This window comes from Oncorhynchus gorbuscha, linkage group LG02 (genome assembly GCF_021184085.1).
Source record: "Oncorhynchus gorbuscha isolate QuinsamMale2020 ecotype Even-year linkage group LG02, OgorEven_v1.0, whole genome shotgun sequence".
Classification (NCBI taxonomy): domain Eukaryota; kingdom Metazoa; phylum Chordata; class Actinopteri; order Salmoniformes; family Salmonidae; genus Oncorhynchus; species Oncorhynchus gorbuscha.
The window spans coordinates 1,008,656-1,029,422 of NC_060174.1; positions in this window are offsets into that span (position 1 = coordinate 1,008,656).

Below are 20,767 nucleotides of genomic sequence, written 5' to 3' on the forward strand. Positions count from 1 at the left end.
TGTGTTCGAATTCGAAATACCAAAACCAAGTTGTTTTATTTTTCAGTTGGAAGATATTATATTGCCGAAAACAAAAAAGCACTCATCCGTAGATAATGATCTTAGAAAATAACAAATCGGTTCCATTTCTCATTACTGGTGATGTGGGTTGGGCTAAATCCATAGTCTTGTATCGTTGACCAAACGCATATCCTGGTCAAACCTTGCCTTCAAAATAAGAGTTGAGTGTGTGTTGTGCGACTTTGTGTGTGTTAAAAAATACATACTTGTGTTCTTTCTAGAGCATATAGCGAATACTTAAGTCAACTATCATTTATCAAGTGCGATTCCAAAAATAATAAGACAAAAAGGCAAGTTTGTACTAAGTTTACTAGAAGTTTTATAAGCGTAGGACTGGTCTGGAAAACGTAGGGAGGTCTGGAAATCACAGCAGGCATGTGAGCATCCTTTTCTACTATTTGGTTCTCTTCTCCAGGGAGGCTATCCCATAACACCTTGCATTGGCGAAAATGTGAGACCGAAGTCCGCGCCCAGGACAAAACGGATGCGGTCCAAAAAGACACCCTCGTCCACTTACCCTCGTCCACTTACCCTCGTCCACTTACCCTCGTCCACCTACCCTCGTCCACTTACCCTCGTCCACTTACCCTCGTCCACCTACCCTCGTCCACTTACCCTCGTCCACCTACCCTCGTCCACTTACCCTAGTCCACTTACCCTCGTCCACTTACCCTCGTCCACCTACCCTCATCCACTTACCCTCGTCCACTTACCCTCGTCCACTTACCCTCGTCCACCTACCCTTGGGGGAATCCCCGTGGCCATCTTGGAGGGCGGTCCAAACGATTAGCCAAGCAAGGGAAGATTGCAACGTAAGCCCCTCACCCTTGTTTTCAGTCGGCTTTGCGAGTCTACAATTATGTTCACTCCGGGGCCTGAAACTCCCCATAAATCAACGAATGTACATCTGCTAAGAAAAGGCAGCAAAATCTTTAAATGAACAGTGTCAAGTGATAAAAACAATCAAGCATCCCAGAAAAGTGCTAAAAAAGGTTCATGAAATCAATCATTTCCTAGTAACAGATGACATTCATCTCTGAAACTCAGCTAGATAATACCTTAGATGATACAGTGGTAGCAATGGAAGGTTATAACATCGACAGAAGATAGAAATGCCAAAGGTGGAGGTGTTGCTGTTTATATTCAGAACCACATTCCTGTAAACAATAGAGAGGATCTCATGTTAAATACTGTTGAAGTCATATGGCTACAGATTACTCTGCCTCACCTAAAGCCCATTCTGGTGGGAAGCTGCTATAGACAGTCAGTATCTGGATAATGTTAAATACTGTTGAAGTCATATGGCTACAGATTACTCTGCCTCACCTAAAGCCCATTCTGGTGGGAAGCTGCTATAGACCACCAAGTGTTAACAGTCAGTATCTGGATAATGTTAAATACTGTTGTAGTAATATGGCTACAGATTACTCTGCCTCACCTAAAGCCCATTCTGGTGGGAAGCTGCTATAGACCACCAAGTGTTAACAGTCAGTATCTGGATAAAATGTGTGAAATGCTTGATAATGTATTAGATATCGACAGAGAGGTATATTTTCTGGGTGATTTAAATATCGACTGGCTTTCATCAAGCTGCCCACTCAAGGAAAAGCTTCAAACTCTAACTAGTGCCAGTAACCTGGATCATGTTATCAGTCAACCTACCAGGTAGTTACAAACAGCACAGGAATGAAATCATCAACATGTATTGATCACATCTTTACTAATGCTGCAGAAATGTGCTTTAAAGCAGTATCTAAATCCTTTGGATTTAGTAGCCAGCTACTAATAAGCACGCACCCACTAAGAAAATTACTATAAAAACTGAAATCCCCACGGATTGATGAGGATTTGAACAGTTGCATGGTTGAGAGGGATGAGGTTAAAGGAATGGCAAATAAGTCTGGCTGCACAACCAACTGGTAAACGTACTGCAAACTGAGAAATCATGTGACTAAACTAAAACAAAAAGAAGAGAAAACAGTACTAAATGTCACTGTTAAATGGGATACTTCACAGGCTGTAACTACTCATGGTTATATAATGATGTTGTGATCTGTTAAATGGGATACTTCACAGGCTGTAACTACTCATGGTTATATAATGATGTTGTGATCTGTTAAATGGGATACTTCACAGGCTGTAACTACTCATGGTTATATAATGATGTTGTGATCTGTTAAATGGGATACTTCACAGGCTGTAACTACTCATGGTTATATATGATGATGTTGTGATCTGTTAAATGGGATACTTCACAGGCTGTAACTACTCATGGTTATATATGATGATGTTGTGATCTGTTAAATGGGATACTTCACAGGCTGTAACTACTCATGGTTATATAACCCTTTGATGTTCATTAGAGTTGTGATCTGTTAAATGGGATTTCTCAGGCTGGAAGTTCATGGTTATATAATGATGTTCATTAGAGTTGTGATCTGTTAAATGGGATACTTCACGGATGGGGCTGTAACTACTCATGGTTATATAATGATGTTCATTAGAGTTGTGATCTGTTAAATGGGATACTTCTCAGGCTGTAACTACTCATGGTTATATAATGATGTTCAGTTGTGATCTGTTAAATGGGATACTTCACAGGCTGTAACATGCCCCAGGACTCATGGTTATATAATGATGTTCCCCAGTTGTGATCTGTTAAATGGGATACTTCCTGGGCTGTACCATGTCTCATGGTTATATAATGATGTTCAGTTGTGATCTGTTAAATGGGATACTTCTCCAGGCTGTAACTGTTCTGCATGGTTATATAATGATGTTCATTATGAGTTGTGATCTGTTAAATGGGATACTTCACAGGCTGTAACTACTGGCCACCCCACATATGCTCTCTCTAATTCTCTCTTTCTTTCTCTCTCTGGGAGGATGGTTATACCTAATGATGTTCATTAGAGTTGTAATCTGTTAAATGGGATACTTGACTGGCTGTAACTACTCATGGTTATATAATGATGTTCATTAGAGTTGTGATCTGTTAAATGGGATACTTCAGAGGCTGTAACTACTCATGGTTTATATAATGATGTTCAGGTTTTGATCTTTAAATGGGATACTTCAGCCAGGCTGGAACTACTCATTGTTTATAATGATGTTTTAGAGTTGTGATCTGTTAAATGGGATACTTCACAGGCTGTAACTATTTGATTTGGATTTATATAATGATGTTCAGTTGTGATCTGTTAAATGGGATACTTCACAGGCTGTAACTACTCATGGTTATATAATGATGTTCAGTTGTGATCTGTTAAATGGGATACTTCACAGGCTGGAACTACTCATGGTTATATAATGATGTTCAGTTGTGATCTGTTAAATGGGATACTTCACAGGCTGTAACTACTCATGGTTATATAATGATGTTCATTAGAGTTGTAATCTGTTAAATGGGATACTTCACAGGCTGTAACTACTCATGGTTATATAATGATGTTCAGTTGTGATCTGTTAAATGGGATACTTCACAGGCTGGAACTACTCATGGTTATATAATGATGTTCAGTTGTGATCTGTTAAATGGGATACTTCACAGGCTGTGTGTCACGTTCTGACCTTTATTTCCTTTGTTTTGTATTTATTTTAGTATGGTCAGGGCGTGAATTGGGTGGGCAGTCTATGTTTGTTTTTCTATGTTTTGGGGGTATTTCTATGTTTCGGCCTAGTATGGTTCTCAATCAGAGGCAGGTGTCATTAGTTGTCTCTGATTGAGAATCATACTTAGGGAGCCTGGGTTTCACTGTGTGTTTGTGGGTGTTTGTTCCTCTCTCTGTGTTTGCACCAGATAGGACTGTTTAGGTTTTCGTACATTTATTGTTGTGTTAGTTATTTCATGTCTAGTTCCTTTATTAAAGAACATGAATAACCACCACCCTGCGTTTTGGTCCACTTCTCCTTCAACACAGGAAAACCCTCACACTGTAACTACTCAGCGCAAGTATGGATAATGGTACTGTAAACATAATCTCTTGGAACATAAATGGTTGTTGTAGCCAAGTGACGAGGGAAAAATATTTGGACATATTTAAAATCAAAACAGGTGGATAATGTCTTCATACAGGAATTACATTTAACAGATAGAAGCATTGACATTTAGAGGAGGCTGGGTTGCAGTAGTTACCACAGATCATTTAGAGGAGGGAGGCTGGGTTGCAGTAGTTACCACAGATCATTTAGAGGAGGCTGGGTTGCAGTAGTTATCACAGATCATTTAGAGGAGGCTGGGTTGCAGTAGTTTATCAGATCATTTAGAGGAGGCTGGGTTGTAGTAGTTTACCACAGATCATTTAGAGGAGGCTGGGTTGCAGTAGTTACCACAGATCATTTAGAGGAGGCTGGGTTGTAGTAGTTTATCAGATCATTTAGAGGAGGCTGGGTTGTAGTAGTTTATCACAGATCATTTAGAGGAGGCTGGGTTGCAGTAGTGACCACAGATCATTTAGATGAGGCTGGGTTGCAGTAGTTTATCAGATCATTTAGATGAGGCTGGGTTGCAGTAGTTATCAGATCAGAGTTTACCACAGATCATTTAGAGGAGGCAGTAGTTTATTTATGAGGCTGGGTTGCAGTAGTTACCACAGATCATTTAGAGGAGGCTGGGTTGCAGTAGTTACCACAGATCATTTAGAGGAGGCTGGTAGTTTTGCAGATCATTTGACCACAGATCATTTAGAGGAGTTGCAGTAGTTTATCAGGTTGCAGTAGTTACCACAGATCATTTAGAGGAGGCTGGGTTGCAGTAGTTACCACAGATCATTTAGAGGAGGCTGGGTTGCAGTAGTTTATCAGATCATTTAGAGGAGGCTGGGTTGCAGTAGTTATCACAGATCATTTAGAGGAGGCTGGGTTGTAGTAGTTATCACAGACAATCAGGCTTGTTTTCGAGTTGCTGTGCGTTTTGTTGCCAACCTATTTTGCTACCTGACAACTTTACGGTTTTCACTTTTTAATTACCGTTCATATATTTATTTATTTTTTCCTCAACTTTTTCACTCCGGACGCTTTATCTGGACACGATTCGTCAGGACCTCCAACAGCCGAAGCTAAGTAGTAACATTAACATGATGCCTTCTAATTGTAGTCGTTGTACTAAGGATGAAACAGCGTCTGTGCCACCAGTAAGTACAGATAGTAGTATAAATCCCCTGGCACAGTCCCCGCAGCCGGACAACTTTCTCACGGTTTCTGGAAGGAAATGCTGTAGGAAAGCTCAACCGGTGTCGCTCATTCAGCCGACAGAAACTTTCAACCGGTTTTCCCCATTAAGCAGCGGGTCGGAGTCAGAGGCCGAGTCTTCTCTGGTCTCTACTCCTCCCGTTACGGGGTCTGAGACGCCGAAGCTTCCCACCATTAGCTCTGACAAATTGAAAACTCTAGTCATTGGCGACTCCATTGCCCGCAGTATTAGACTTAAAACGAATCATCCAGCGATCATACACTGTTTACCAGGGGGCAGGGCTACCGACGTTAAGGCTAATCTGAAGATGGTGCTGGCTAAAGCTAAAACTGGCGAGTGTAGAGAGTATAGAGATATTGTTATCCACGTCGGCACCAACGATGTTAGGATGAAACAGTCAGAGATCACCAAGCTCAACATAGCTTCTGCGTGCATATCAGCTAGAAAGATGTGTCGGCATCGAGTAATTGTCTCTGGCCCCCTCCCAGTTAGGGGGAGTGATGAGCTCTACAGCAGAGTCTCACAACTCAATCGCTGGTTGAAAACTGTTTTCTGCCCCTCCCAAAAGATAGAATTTGTAGATAATTGGCCCTCTTTCTGGGACTCACCCACAAACAGGACCAAGCCTGGCCTGCTGAGGAGTGATGGACTCCATCCTAGCTGGAGGGGTGCTCTCATCTTATCAACCAACATACACAGGGCTCTAACTCCTCTAGCTCCACAATGAAATAGGGTGCAGGCCAGGCAGCAGGCTGTTAGCCAGCCTGCCAGCATAGTGGAGTCTGCCACTAGCACAGTCAGTGTAGTCAGCTCAGCTATCACCATTGAGACCGTGTCTGTACCTCGACCTAGGTTGGGCAAAACTAAACATGGCGGTGTTCGCCTTAGCAATCTCACTAGGATAAAGACCACCTCCATTCCAGTCATTACTGAAAGAGATCATGATACCTCACATCTCAAAATAGGGCTACTTAATGTTAGATCCCTTACTTCAAAGGCAATTATAGTCAATGAACTAATCACTGATCATAATCTTGATGTGATTGGCCTGACTGAAACATGGCTTAAGCCTGATGAATTTACTGTTTTATATGAGGCCTCACCTCCTGGCTACACTAGTGACCATATCCCCCGTGTATCCCGCAAAGGCGGAGGTGTTGCTAACATTTACGATAGCAAATTTCAATTTACAAAAAAAAAATGACGTTTTCGTCTTTTGAGCTTCTAGTCATGAAATCTATGCAGCCTACTCAATCACTTTTTATAGCTACTGTTTTACAGGCCTCCTGGGCCATATACAGCGTTTCTCACTGAGTACCCTGAATTCCTATCGGACCTTGTAGTCATAGCTGATAATATTCTAATCTTTGGTGACTTTAATATTCACATGGAAGAGTCCACAGACCCACTCCAAAAGGCTTTCGGAGCCATCATCGACTCAGTGGGTTTTGTCCAACATGTCTCTGGACCCACTCACTGTCACAGTCATACGCTGGACCTAGTTTTGTCCCATGGAATAAATGTTGTGGATCTTAATGTTTTTCCTCATAATAATATAATAATATAATAATATATGCCATTTAGCAGACGCTTTTATCCAAAGCGACTTACAGTCATGTGTGCATACATTCTGCATATGGGTGGTCCCGGGAATCGAACCCACTACCCTGGCGTTACAAGTGCCATGCTCTACCAACTGAGCTACAGAAGGACCTAATCCTGGACTATCGGACCACAATTTTATTACGTTTGCAATTGCAACAAATAATCTGCTCAGACCCCAACCAAGGACCATCAAAAGTCGTGCTATAAATTCACAGACAACACAAAGATTCCTTGATGCCCTTCCAGACTCCCTCTGCCTACCCAAGGACGCCAGAGGACAAAAATCAGTTAACCACCTAACTGAGGATCTCAATTTAATCTTGCGCAATACCCTAGATGCAGTTGCACCCCTAAAAACTAAAAAAAATGTCTCATAAGAAACTAGCTCCATGGTACACAGAAAATACCCGAGCTCTGAAGCAAGCTTCCAGAAAATTGGAACGGAAAGTGCGCCACACCAAACTGTAAGTCTTCTGACTAGCTTGGAAAGACGGTACCGTGCAGTACCAAAGAGCCCTTACTGCTGCTCGATCATCCTATTTTTCTAACTTAATTGAGGAAAATAAGAACAATCCGAAATTCCTTTTTGATACTGTCGCAAAGCTAACTAAAAAGCAGCATTCCCCAAGAGAGGATGACTTTCACTTTAGCAGTGATAAATTCATGAACTTCTTTGAGGAAAAGATTATGATTATTAGAAAGCAAATTACGGACTCCTCTTTAAACCTGCGTATTCCTCCAAACCTCAGTTGTCCTGAGTCTGCACAACTCTGCCAGGACCTAGGATTAAGAGAGACGCTCAAGTGTTTTAGTACTATATCTCTTGACACAATGATGAAAATAATCATGGCCTCTAAACCTTCAAGCTGCATACTGGACCCTATTCCAACTAAACTACTGAAAGAGCTGCTTCCTGTGCTTGGCCCTCCTATGTTGAACATAATAAATGGCTCTCTATCCACTGGACGTGTACCAAACTCACTAAAAGTGGCAGTAATAAAGCCTCTCTTGAAAAAGCCAAACCTTGACCCAGAAAATATAAAAAACTATCGGCCTATATCGAATCTTCCATTCCTCTCAAAAATTTTAGAAGGCTGTTGCGCATTCGCTGCTTTCCTGAAGACAAACAATGTATACGAAATGCTTCAGTCTGGTTTTAGACCCCATCGTAGCACTGAGACGGCACTTGTGAAGGTGGTAAATTACATTTTAATGGCATCGGACCGAGGCTCTGCATCTGTCCTCGTGCTCCTAGACCTTAGTGCTGCTTTTGATACCATCGATCACCACATTCTTTTGGAGAGATTGGAAACCCAAATTGGTCTACACGGACATGTTCTGGCCTGGTTTAGATCTTATCTGTCAGAAAGATATCAGTTTGTCTCTGTGAATGGTTTGTCCTCTGACAAATCAACTGTAAATTTCGGTGTTCCTCAAGGTTCCGTTTTAGGACCACTATTGTTTTCACTATACATTTTACCTCTTGGGGATGTTATTCGAAAACATAATGTTAACTTTCACTGCTATGTGGATGACACACAGCTGTACATTTCAATGAAACATGGTGAAGCCCCAAAATTGAAGCATGTGTTTCAGACATAAGGAAGTGGATGGCTGCAAACTTTCTACTATTAAACGGTCCCAAGAAACAAAGAGATCTTCTGTTGAATCTGACAATTAATCTTAATGGTTGTACAGTCGTCTCAAATAAAACTGTGAAGGATCTCGGCGTTACTGTGGACCCTGATCTCTCTTTTGAAGAACATATCAAGACCATTTCGAGGACAGCTTTTTTCCATCTACGTAATATTGCAAAAATCAGAAACTTTCTGTCCAAAAATGATGCAGAAAAATGAATCCATGCTTTTGTCACTTCTAGGTTAGACTACTGCAATGCTCTACTTTCCGGCTACCCGGATAAAGCACTAAATAAACTTCAGTTAGTGCTAAATACGGCTGCTAGAATCCTGACTAGAACCAAAAAAAATGATCATATTACTCCAGTGCTAGCCTCTCTACACTGGCTTCCTGTCAAAGCAAGGGCTGATTTTAAGGTTTTACTGCTAACCTACAAAGCATTACATGGGCTTGCTCCTACCTACCTCTCTGATTTGGTCCTGCCGTACATACCTACACGTACGCTACGGTCACAAGACGCAGGCCTCCTAATTGTCCCTAGAATTTCTAAGCAAACAGCTGGAGGCAGGGCTGTCTCCTATAGAGCTCCATTTTTATGGAACGGTCTGCCTACCCATGTCAGAGACGCAAACTCGGTCTCAACCTTTAAGTCTTTACTGAAGACTCATCTCTTCAGTGGGTCATATGATTGAGTGTAGTCTGGCCCAGGAGTGGGAAGGTGAACGGAAAGGCTCTGGAGCAACGAACCGCCATTGCTGTCTCTTCCTGGCCGGTTCCCCTCTCTCCACTGGGATTCTCTGCATCTAACCCTATTACAGGGGCTGAGTCACTGGCTTACTGGTGCTCTTTCATGCCGTCCCTAGGAGGGGGTGCGTCACTTGAGTGGGTTGAGTCACTGACGTGATCTTCCTGTCTGGGTTGGCACCCCCCCTTGGGTTGTCCCGTGACGAAGATCTTTGTGCGCTATTCTCGGCCTTGTCTCAGGATAGTAAGTTGGTGGTTGAAGATATCCCTCTAGTGGTGTGGGGGCTGTGCTTTGGGAAAGTGGGTGGGGTTATATCCTTCATGTTTGGCCCTGTCCGGGGGTATCATCGGATGGGGCCACAGTGTCTCCTGACCCCTCCTGTCTCAGCCTCCAGTATTTATGCTGCAGTAGTTTATGTGTCGGGGGGGGGGGGGGTGTCAGTTTGTTATATCTGGAGTTCTTCTCCTGTCTTATCCGGTGTCCTGTTTGAATTAAACTATGCTCTCTCTAATTCTCTTTCTTTCTCTCTTTTTTTCTTTCTTTCTCTCTCTCGGAGGACCTGAGGCCTAGAACCATGCCTCAGGACTACCTGGCATGATGTCTCCTTGCTGTCCCCAGTCCACCTGGCCGTGCTGCTGCTCCAGTTTCAACTGTTCTGCCTGCGCTATGGAACCCCGACCTGTTCACTGGACGTACTACCTGTCCCAGACCTTCTGTTTTCAACTCTCTAGAGACAGCAGGAGCGGTAGAGATACTCTCAATGATCGGCTATGAAAAGACAACTGACATTTACTCCTGAGGTGCTGATTTGCTGCACCTTCGACAACTACTGCCACCCGGGACACAGCCAGAAGAGGACTGGCCACCCCTCATAGCCTGGTTTCTCTCTAGGTTTCTTCCTAGGTTTTGGCCTTTCTAGGGAGTTTTTCCTAGCCACCGTGCTTCAACACCTGCATTGCTTTCTGTTTGGGGTTTTAGGCTGGGTTTCTGTACAGCACTTTGCGATATCAGCTGATGTAAGAAGGGCTATATAAATACATTTAATTTGAAATTTGATTTTAGGATGATGTCGTACACTGCCCAGACAAACTCTGAGCCAGGATTAAAATCAACTCATAAAAGTTTATCTCAGCTGCAAATCACGACAGTTTGAGGTGCAGCAAAGGAAAGATAGTGTTGATGCTCATGGACAATGTTGCAAATGATGGAGACCAATCACAATGAGGCATCAGCAGCTTTGAACTCTGTAGGTTCAGACGGTGAATGTGACCGGACATCTTAAAACGTTTGATAGAATTTCTAGATGATCACTTAGCGTTCTTTTAATTATCGGCAGATATTTATTCATAACTTTTTTTAACCATTTTTGATGGTTGTTCAAAAGCAGAATTTAGACAATATTACCGTTATATCAACACACTCGTAACTCCCATTTAACAACTATATTGTCACTTGTGCTCCTTAATATGCCATTTAGCAGACGCTTTTATCCAAAGCGACTTACAGTCATGTATGCATACATTCTACGTATGGGTGGTCCTGGGAACCGAACCCACTACCCTGGCGTTACAAGCGCCATGCTCTACCAACTGAGCTACAGAAGGACCAACTCCTTCTCTGGCCTCAAGGTCACCAGGCTGCTCGTTATGGCGCACACCTGTCACCATCGTTACCTGTGCGTCATCAGACTCACCTGGACTCCATCACTTCCCTGATTACCTCCCCTATATAAACTCAGCAACAAAAAGAACTTACCTTTTTCAGGACCCTGTCTATCAAGATAATTCATAAAAATCCAAATAACTTCACAGATCTTCATTGTAAAGGGTTTAAACACTGTTTCCCAATGCTTGTTAAATGAACCATAAACAATTAATGAACATGCACCTGTGGAACGGTCGTTAAGAAACTAACAGTTTACAGATGGTAGGCAATTAAGGTCACAGTTATTAAAACTTAGGACACTAAAGAGGCCTTTCTACTGACTCTGAAAAACACCAAAAGAAAGATGCCCAGGGTCCCTGCTCATCTGCGTGAACGTGTCTTAGGCACGCTGCAAGGTGGCATGAGGACTGCAGATGAGGCCAGGGCAGTAAATTGCAATGTCCGTACTGTGAGATGCCTAAGACAGCGCTACAGGGAGACAAGAAGGACAGCTGATCGTCCTCGCAGTGGCAGACCACGTGAAACAACACCTGCACGGGATCAGTACATCCGAACATCACACCTGCGGGAAAGGTACAGGATGGCAACAACAACTGCCCGAGTTACACCAGGAACGCACAATCCCTCCATAAGTGCTCAGACTGTCCGCAATAGTCTGAGAGAGGCTGGACTGAGGGCTTGTAGGTCTGTTGTAAGGCAGGTCCTCAACATACATCACCAGCAACAACATCGCCTATGGGCACAAACCCACCATCGCTGGACCAGACAGGACTGGCAAAAAGTGGTCTTTACTGACGTGTCACGGTTTTGTCTCACCAGGGGTGATGGTCGGATTCGCGTTTATGGTAAAAACGCACGTTACTGTATTTATACGTGGGATATTGTTTTTCAACAGGAGCCGTTCCAAAATAGCTGAAGTGCGTCTTTAATTATTCCCTAAGCACATTTCTTATGGATAACATAGGTGGTCAGAAGAACGATCAGAATTATCAGTGCGATCAGTGACCCTGCAGGACACCTGGAGATTCTCTGTCCAGCAGGCAGGAAGAACTGCTTGTGTGTTGGTGTGTGTGTGTCTACGTGTGTCTATGTGTGTGTTTTACATACCTTCACCCTGCCTGAAGCCAATTTGCGTGGTCACCTGGGAGAGGCTGAGCTTGTTGTGTTTCAGTCCTTTTCAACCACAGCTGAGGAGATCATGGTTAACACTTCCTCCTCCATATTTCCAGACCATTACACAGCCACCGGGCTATGCATGGACCCTGCTTGTATGGACAGAGGAGGGGGAGAGAGAGATGACAGGGGAGGAAAAGAAAGGAGGGAGTGAGAATGGAGGGTGGAGGAGGGAGAGAGAGTGAAGGGTGAGAGGAGGATTAGAGGATATACCGTAACGTTATATATAGAGAGAGAAAAGGGGGAGAGGGGGATTAGAGACTATACTGTAACGTTAAACAGTATATATATAGAGAGAGAAAAGGGGGGAGAGGGGCTAGAGAATATACTGTAACATTATATATATAGAGAGAAAAGGGGGTCAGAGAATATACTGTAACGTTAAACAGTATATATATATAGAGAGAAAAGGGGGTTAGAGAATATACTGTAACGTTATATATATATATAGAGAGAAAAGGGGGTTAGAGAATATACTGTAATGTTATATATATATAGAGAGAAAAGGGGTTAGAGAATATACTGTAACGTTATATATATAGAGAGAGAAAAGGGGGTTAGAGAATATACTGTAACGTTATATATATAGAGAGAGAAAAGGGGTTAGAGAATATACTGTAATGTTATATATAGACAGAGAAAAGGGGGAGAGGGGGTTAGAGAATATACTGTAACATTTTATATATAGAGAGAAAAGGGGTCAGAGAATATACTGTAATGTTATATATAGAGAGAGAAAAGGGGAGAGGGGGCTAGAGAATATACTGTAACGTTATATATAGAGAGAGAAAAGGGGGTCAGATAATATTCTGTAACGTTATATATATAGAGAGAGAAAAGGGGTTAGATAGAGAGAAAAGGGGTTAGAGTTATACTGTAACTTTATATATAGAGATAGAAAAGGGGGAGAGGGGATTAGAGAATATACTGTAACGTTTTATATATAGAGAGAAAAGGGGTTAGAGAATATACTGTAACGTTATATATACAGAGAGAAAAGGGGGTTAGAGAATATACTGTAACGTTATATATATAGAGAGAGAAAAGGGGGTTAGAGAATATACTGTAACGTTATATATATAGAGAGAGAAAAGGGGGTTAGATAGAGAGAAAAGGGGGTTAGAGTTATACTGTAACTTTATATATAGAGATAGAAAAGGGGAGAGGGGGATTAGAGAATATACTGTAACGTTTTATATATAGAGAGAAAAGGGGGTTAGAGAATATACTGTAACGTTATATATACAGAGAGAAAAGGGGGTTAGAGAATATACTGTAACGTTATATATAGAGAGAAAAGGGGGTTAGAGAATATACTGTATGTTTAATATATAGAGAGAAAAGGGGGTTAGAGAATATACTGTAACGTTATATATAGAGAGAGAAAAGGGGGTTATAGAATATACTGTAACGTTATATATAGAGAGAAAAGGGGGTTAGAGAATATACTGTATGTTTTATATATATAGAGAAAAGGGGGTTAGAGAATATACTGTAACGTTATATATAGAGAGAAAAGGGGGTTAGAGAATATACTGTAACGTTATATATAGAGAGAGAAAAGGGGTTTAGAGAATATACTGTAACGTTAAACAGTATATATAGAGAGAAAAGGGGTTTAGAGAATATACTGTAACGTTAAACAGTATATATAGAGAGAAAAGGGGGTTAGAGAATATACTGTAACGTTAAACAGTATATATAGAGAGAAAGGGGGGTTAGAGAATATACTGTAACGTTTTATATATAGAGAGAAAAGGGGGTTAGAGAATACACTGTAATGTTATATATATAGAGAGAAAAGGGGGTTAGAGAATATACTGTAACGTTATATATAGAGAGAGAAATGGGGGTTAGAGATTATACTGTAATGTTATATATAGAGAGAGAAAAGGGGGTTAGAGAATATACTGTAACGTTATATATAGAGAGAGAAAATGGGGTTAGAGAATATACTGTAACGTTATATATATATATATATAGAGAGAGAGAGAGAGAGAGAGATTCAGTTGAATTGGGAAGTTTATATACACTTAGGTTGGAGCCATTAAAACTCGTTTTTCAACCACTCCACAAATTTCTTGTTAATTGACAAACTATAGTTTTGGCAAGTCGGTTAGGACATCTGCTTTGTGCAGGACACAAGTAAGTTTTCCAACAACTGTTTACAGACAGATTATTTCACTTATTACTCACTGTATCACAATTCCAGTGGGTCAGAAGTTTACATACACTAAGTTGACTGTGCCTTTAAACAGCTTGGAAAATTCCAGAAAATGATGTCATGGCTTTAGAAGCTTCTGATATTTTACATTATTTGAGTCAATTGGAGGTGAGGCTGTGGATGTATTTCAAGGTCTACCTTCAAACTCAGTGCCTCTTTTCTTGACATCATGGGAAAATCAAAAGAAATCAGCCAAGACCTCAGAAAAAATATTGTAAACCGCCAGTAGTCTAGTTCATCCTTGGGAGCAATTTAAAAACGCCTGAAGGAACCACGTTCATCTGTACAAACAACAATATGCAAGTATAAACACCATGGGACCACACAGCCTTCATACCGCTCAGGAAGCAGACGCGTTCTGTATCCTAGAGATGAACGTACTTTGGTGCGAAAAATGCAAATCAATCCCAGAACAACAGCAAAGGGCCTTGTGAAGATGTTGGAGGAAACCGGTACAAAAGTATCTATATCCACAGTAAAACAAGTCCTATATCAACATAACCTGAAAGGTCGCTCAGCAAGGAAGAAGCCACTGCTCCAAAACTGCCATAAAAAAGCCAGACTACGATTTGCAACTGCACATGGGGACAAAGAACACCATCCCAACCGTGAAGCATGGGGGTGGCAGCATCATGTTGTGGGGTGCTTTGCTGCAGAAGGTGCACTTCACAAAATAGATGGCATCAGGAGAAGGAAAATTATGTGGATATATTGAAGCAACATCTCAAGACATCAGTCAGGAAGTTAAAGCTTGGTCGCAAATGTGTCTTCCACATGGGCAGTGACCCCAAGCATACTTCCAAAGTTGGGGCAAAATGCCTTAAGGACAACAAAGTCAAGTTATTGGAGTGGCAGTCACAAAGCCCTGACCTCAATTCAATAGAAAATTTGTGGGCAGAACTGAAAAAGCGTGTGTGAGCAAGGAGGCCTACAAACCCGACTCAGTTACACCAGCTCTGTCAGGAGGAATGGGCCAAAATTCACCCAATTTATTGTGGGAAGCTTGTGGAAGGCTGCCCGAAACGTTTGACCCAAGATAAACAATTTAAAAGAAATGCTACCAAATACTAATTGAGTGTATGTAAACTTCTGACCCACTGGGAATGTGATGAAAGAAATGAAAGCTGAAATAAATCATTATCTCTACTATTATTCTGACATTTCACATTCTTAAAATAAAGTGGTGATCCTAACTGACCAAAGACAGGGAATTTTTACTGGGATTAAATGTCAGGAATTGTGAAACTGAGCTTCGATGTATTGGCCAAGGTGTATGTAAACTTCCGACTTCAACTTTTCTCTCTCTCTCCCTCCTCCACCCTCCATTCTCACTCCCTCCTTTCTTTTCCTCCCCTGTCATCTCTCTCTCCCCCTCCTCTGTCCATACAAGCAGGGTCCATGCATAGCCCGGTGGCTGGAAATATGGAGGAGGAAGTGTCAACCATGATCTCCTCAGCTGTGGTTGAAAAGTAATGGACTGAAACACAACAAGCTCAGCCTCTCCCAGGTGACCACGCAAATTGGCTTCAGGCAGGGTGAAGGTATGTAAAACACACACATAGACACACGTAGACACACACACACCAACACACAAGCAGTCCTTCCTGCCTGCTGGACAGAGAATCTCCAGGTGTCCTGCAGGGTCACTGATCGCACTGATAATTCTGATCGTTCTTCTGACCAACTATGTTATGCAGCTGTAGAACCTTTTGAGGATCTGAGGACCAATGCCAAATCTTTTCATTCTCCTGAGGGGGAATAGGTTTTGTCTTGCCCTCTTCACGACTGTCTTGGTGTGTTTGGACCACGATAGTTTGTTGGTGATGTGGACACCAAGGAACTTGAAACTCTCTACCCATTACCCCGTCAATGGTAATGGGGGCCTGTTCAGCCCTCCTTTTCCTGTAGTCCACGATCAGCTCCTTTGTCTTGGTCACATTGAGGAAGAGGTTGTTGTCCTGGCACCACACTGCCAGGTCTCTGACCTCCTCCCTATAAGCTGTCGCATCGTTGTCAGTGATCAGGCCTACCACTGTTGTGTCGTCAGCAAACTTAATGACGGTGTTGGAGTCGTGTTTGGCCATGCAGTCATGGGTGAACAGGAAGTACAGGAGGGGACTAAGCACACACCCCTGAGGGGCCCCCATGTTGAGAATCAGCATGGCGGATGTGTTGTTACCTATCCTTACCACCTGGGGGCAGCCAGAAGATAAAAGCACTTGAGAAACAGGTGCGCGAAATGGCGGAGCACATTGACGACTTAGATAATCGAGGACGCAGATGCAATATTCGTGTTGTGGGACTCCCGGAAAATTCTGAAGGGACACGTTCAGTAAAATTCTTTGAGGAATGGATCCCTGGCTACCTACAAATGGACACTAAGGCTGGTCATGTGAAGCTGGACAGAGCCCATCACTCTCAAGCACCGATACCCGGTCCCAATCAGCGCCCACGGCCGGTGGTTATAAGGTTCCACAACTTCACCGACAAGCAGTGCGTCATGGACGCGGCTAGAAATATCGGCTCTGATGGTAGTCAACGTAAAAGTCCAAAGGTCTCATTCTTCAATGATTATTCCACAGCGGTTGTACGAAGACGCAAAGCGTTTGATGAGGCGAAGGCTCGACTCAGGAGAATGAAGATGGACTACTGTTGTACCCGGCCACATTGAAAATTATGGTCAACGGATCACCTAAAAAGCTCTACACACCTGAAGAGGCTGCTGCGTTTATTGACTCTCTCGGGTAAATAACTCTAAGCTGCACCTCCACAGCATTGGATAACTTTGTTTATTTTTGGTTGAATCTGATCATGAAACAGTGGTGTGAGTCCTCACGTACTCCAGCTCAGTAATATTCGTATCTTTATTATTTTTCTTGCTAAAGTAATAGCTGCTATAGCTCAGGCTGAGACATGTGTGAATCCATATTGGTGCCCAGGCTTGGTTTTAGGTGGAAGAGCCTCAATCTTCTTCTATTGATTTTATTTTCCATATATATAAAGGATGAGGCTATTGAGCGGCAATGCGGACTTAAGAGTCTACATTGGAGAGTTGAAATCCCCTGTATGTTAGCTAGTGGGAAAACCCCCTTTTGGATCTTTACATGTTTTTGGGTTTAGTATAGTTCGACTTCAGGGTTCATATTTCTCGTTTATGCTCAGTGAGATGGAGGAGAGTTCAACACATGGAAAAAGGTACCACCCCACTTTTACAGTAGGATCCAGTCTGAATATTGAATGGTCAAGATACAATGGCAGATAACAGACTGTGTGTATGTACGTGGAACATTAGAGGGAGCCATAACCCCATTAAAAGGAAGAAGGTACTGTCTTTTTTGAAAAAATTAAATATTGATATTGCCCTGTTACAAGAAACCCATTTGGATGATAAGGAGCACCTGAAATTACAACAAGGGAGATTTGGTCAAGTGTTTTTCTCATCATTTACATCCAGAAGTAGAGGTGTAGCAATTCTGGTGAAAAAGAACTTACCACTTAAGGTCTTGAATTGTGTGAAAGATAAATTTGGTCGCTTTGTTATAATTCATGGTACTTTACAAGGGCAGAACATTTCCATAATGAATATTTACTTCCCCCCTGCCTACCCCCCTGATTTCCTCACTAAGGTATTTCTAGACTTTTCAGAATTAAACTCGGACACTGCAGTGGTTGGAGGAGATTTTAACTGCTTGTTGAACCCCCTTATTGATAAGTTTCCCAGTGGTATAGCTTCACTCTCTCCTCAAGCTAAGTCACTTAAAGTTATTTGTGATGATCTGGGGTATGCGGATGTTTGGAGAGCTTTCCATCCCTCCAACAGAGAGTTCACTTTTTTCTCTGCACCTCATGGATGTCAGACTAGAATAGATTACTTTGTTATGTCCAGGACGTCTTTGGAGTCTGTTTTATCCACTAGAATGGGAAGCATAGTCATATCTGATCATGCTGAGGTGATCCTGGACATAAAACTCAACGGGGCATTCAATCGGTCAAGACATTGGAGGTTGAACACAACCATTCTTAAAGACCATACATTCACATCATATTTTATAACAGAGTTTAAAGCATTTTTCTCTATTAACTCTCAATCAACAGATAACCCCTCGCTCCTTTGGGAGACCTGTAAAGCGTATGCCAGGGGTCTGATTATGTCATACACAGTCACTAAGAGACCTGTAAAGCGTATGCCAGGGGTCTGATTATGTCATACACAGCTACTAAGAGACCTGTAAAGCGTATGCCAGGGGTCTGATTATGTCATACACAGCTACTAAGAGACCTGTAAAGAGTATGCCAGGGGTCTGATTATGTCATACACAGCTACTAAGAGACCTGTAAAGAGTATGTCAGGGATCTGATTATGTCATACACAGCTACTAAGAGACCTGTAAAGCGTATGCCAGGGGTCTGATTATGCTCTAAGAGACCTGTAAAGAGTATGCCACAGCTACACAGCCACTAAGAGACCTGTAAAGAGTATGCCAGGGGTCTGATTATGTCATACACAGCCACTAAGAGACCTGTAAAGCGTATGCCAGGGGTCTGATTATGTCATACACAGCCACTAAGAGACCTGTAAAGCGTATGTTAGAGGGTGAATTAGGAACTAAAGAGAAGGACTACAGTAAAACGCCCACTCCTGCCCTATTAAAGGAAATATCAGTCATTAGATCAACGTTAGACTCTCTCCTAACACAGGACGCTGAAAAGAAAATGAGATGTGTCAGGCAAAAGCTATATGAACATGGCGATAAGCCAGGAAAGTACTTGGCATACCTAGCTAAAAAGAGAGCTGACTCTCAGTCAATTGCTACTATTACTGATTCTGATTCTGATGGTAATCATTTATATGAAAATAAATTGATAAGTGACTCATTTAAGAAATCTTATACAAACCTTTATGCCTCAGTACTGCCAAAGGATGCACCCAAATTAATGGAGAGATTAATGGAGCTCCCTACTATCTCCGAAGAACAGAGGTCTCTCCTTAATGCCCCTATTACCAAGGAAGAGATAATGTTCGCAATTAAGAATCTGCAAAATGGTAAGGCCCCAGGACCAGACGGGTTTTGTAGTGAGTTCTATAAAGAGTTCCATGGCTTGATCCTTGAGCCATTGCGTGATATGTTTAACCACTCATTTTCAAATGACCAGCTCCCTCAAACGCTTATTCTCAAAAAGGGAACATGTCCAGAGTCTTGTTCCTCATATAGACCAAGTTCCCTTCTGAATGTGGATAGAAAATTGCTTTCTAAAATTTTAGCCACAAGATTAGAGGACTCACTGCCACTAATTGTGAAAGGAGACCAAACTGGCTTCATTAGGGGCCGTAAGTCATGCAACAACGTCAGGCGGCTTCTTAATGTAATTCAAGCCCACCAACAAAGTGCTATGGATGGTTTTGTGCTCTCCCTAGATGCTGAGAAAGCATTTGATCGTGTGGAGTGGTCTTACCTATTATTTGCTCTAAATAAATTTGGTCTAGGGGACAACTTTATAAAATGGGTGAAAGTTTTATATGATGATCCTCAGGCTGCTGTCCTTACTAATGGGCTACGGTCAAATAGCTTCTCTATACACAGAGGTACCAGACAGGGCTGTCCTTTATCCCCTCTCCTCTTTGCACTCGTTATGGAACCACTGGCCGAGGCCATCAGGGTAACGCCTGATATACAGGGGTTGCTCATTGGTGATGTTCACCATAAAATAAGGTTGTATGCTGATGTCCTGATATTCATCTCTAGTCCCGAGACTTCAATTACATCTCTTATTAATATTATTGAATTATTCAGCGAATTCTCAGGCTACAAGATTAACCTTACTAAGTCAGAGGCTATGCCACTTGGTAGCCTACACTCTGTACCTAATACTTCTCCCCCCTTCCCTTTTAAATGGTCTCCCTCAGGTTTCATGTATCTGGGTATATTTGTAACTCCTAAATTCCAGCAAATGTACAAAGCCAATTTTGTTCCCTTGTTTGATACAATAAGAAAGGATCTGGAGCGCTGGAACTCTCTCCCGATTTCTTGGTTGGGTAGAATATCCCTCTTGAAAATGAACATTTTACCTAGACTACTTTACCCAATCCAAATGATCCCAGTATTACTCTCCAATAAGGTAATAGAGGATGTAAATGGATGGCTAAGTTCCTTTATATGGCGTAAACGCAAGCCAAGACTTAAGATGGCAATATTGCAGCTGCCAAGTTCTATGGGCGGCTTGGACCTGCCCAATATCAAGTTCTATCAATGGTGTGCCCACCTTTGTTATATTTCTGACTGGATCACAAATGATGACTCCTCTATTTGGTTAGACATTGAGACTTCTCTTTCAAAATACCCCTTACAGGATCTTTTATTTTTCAGAAGTTTCAAGTCTGTAGAAGATCACTGCAATAATCCAGTTACACTTAACACACTCAAAGTATGGAGGTCAGTTCAACGCTTCCTGGGAAGGTCCAAACTAA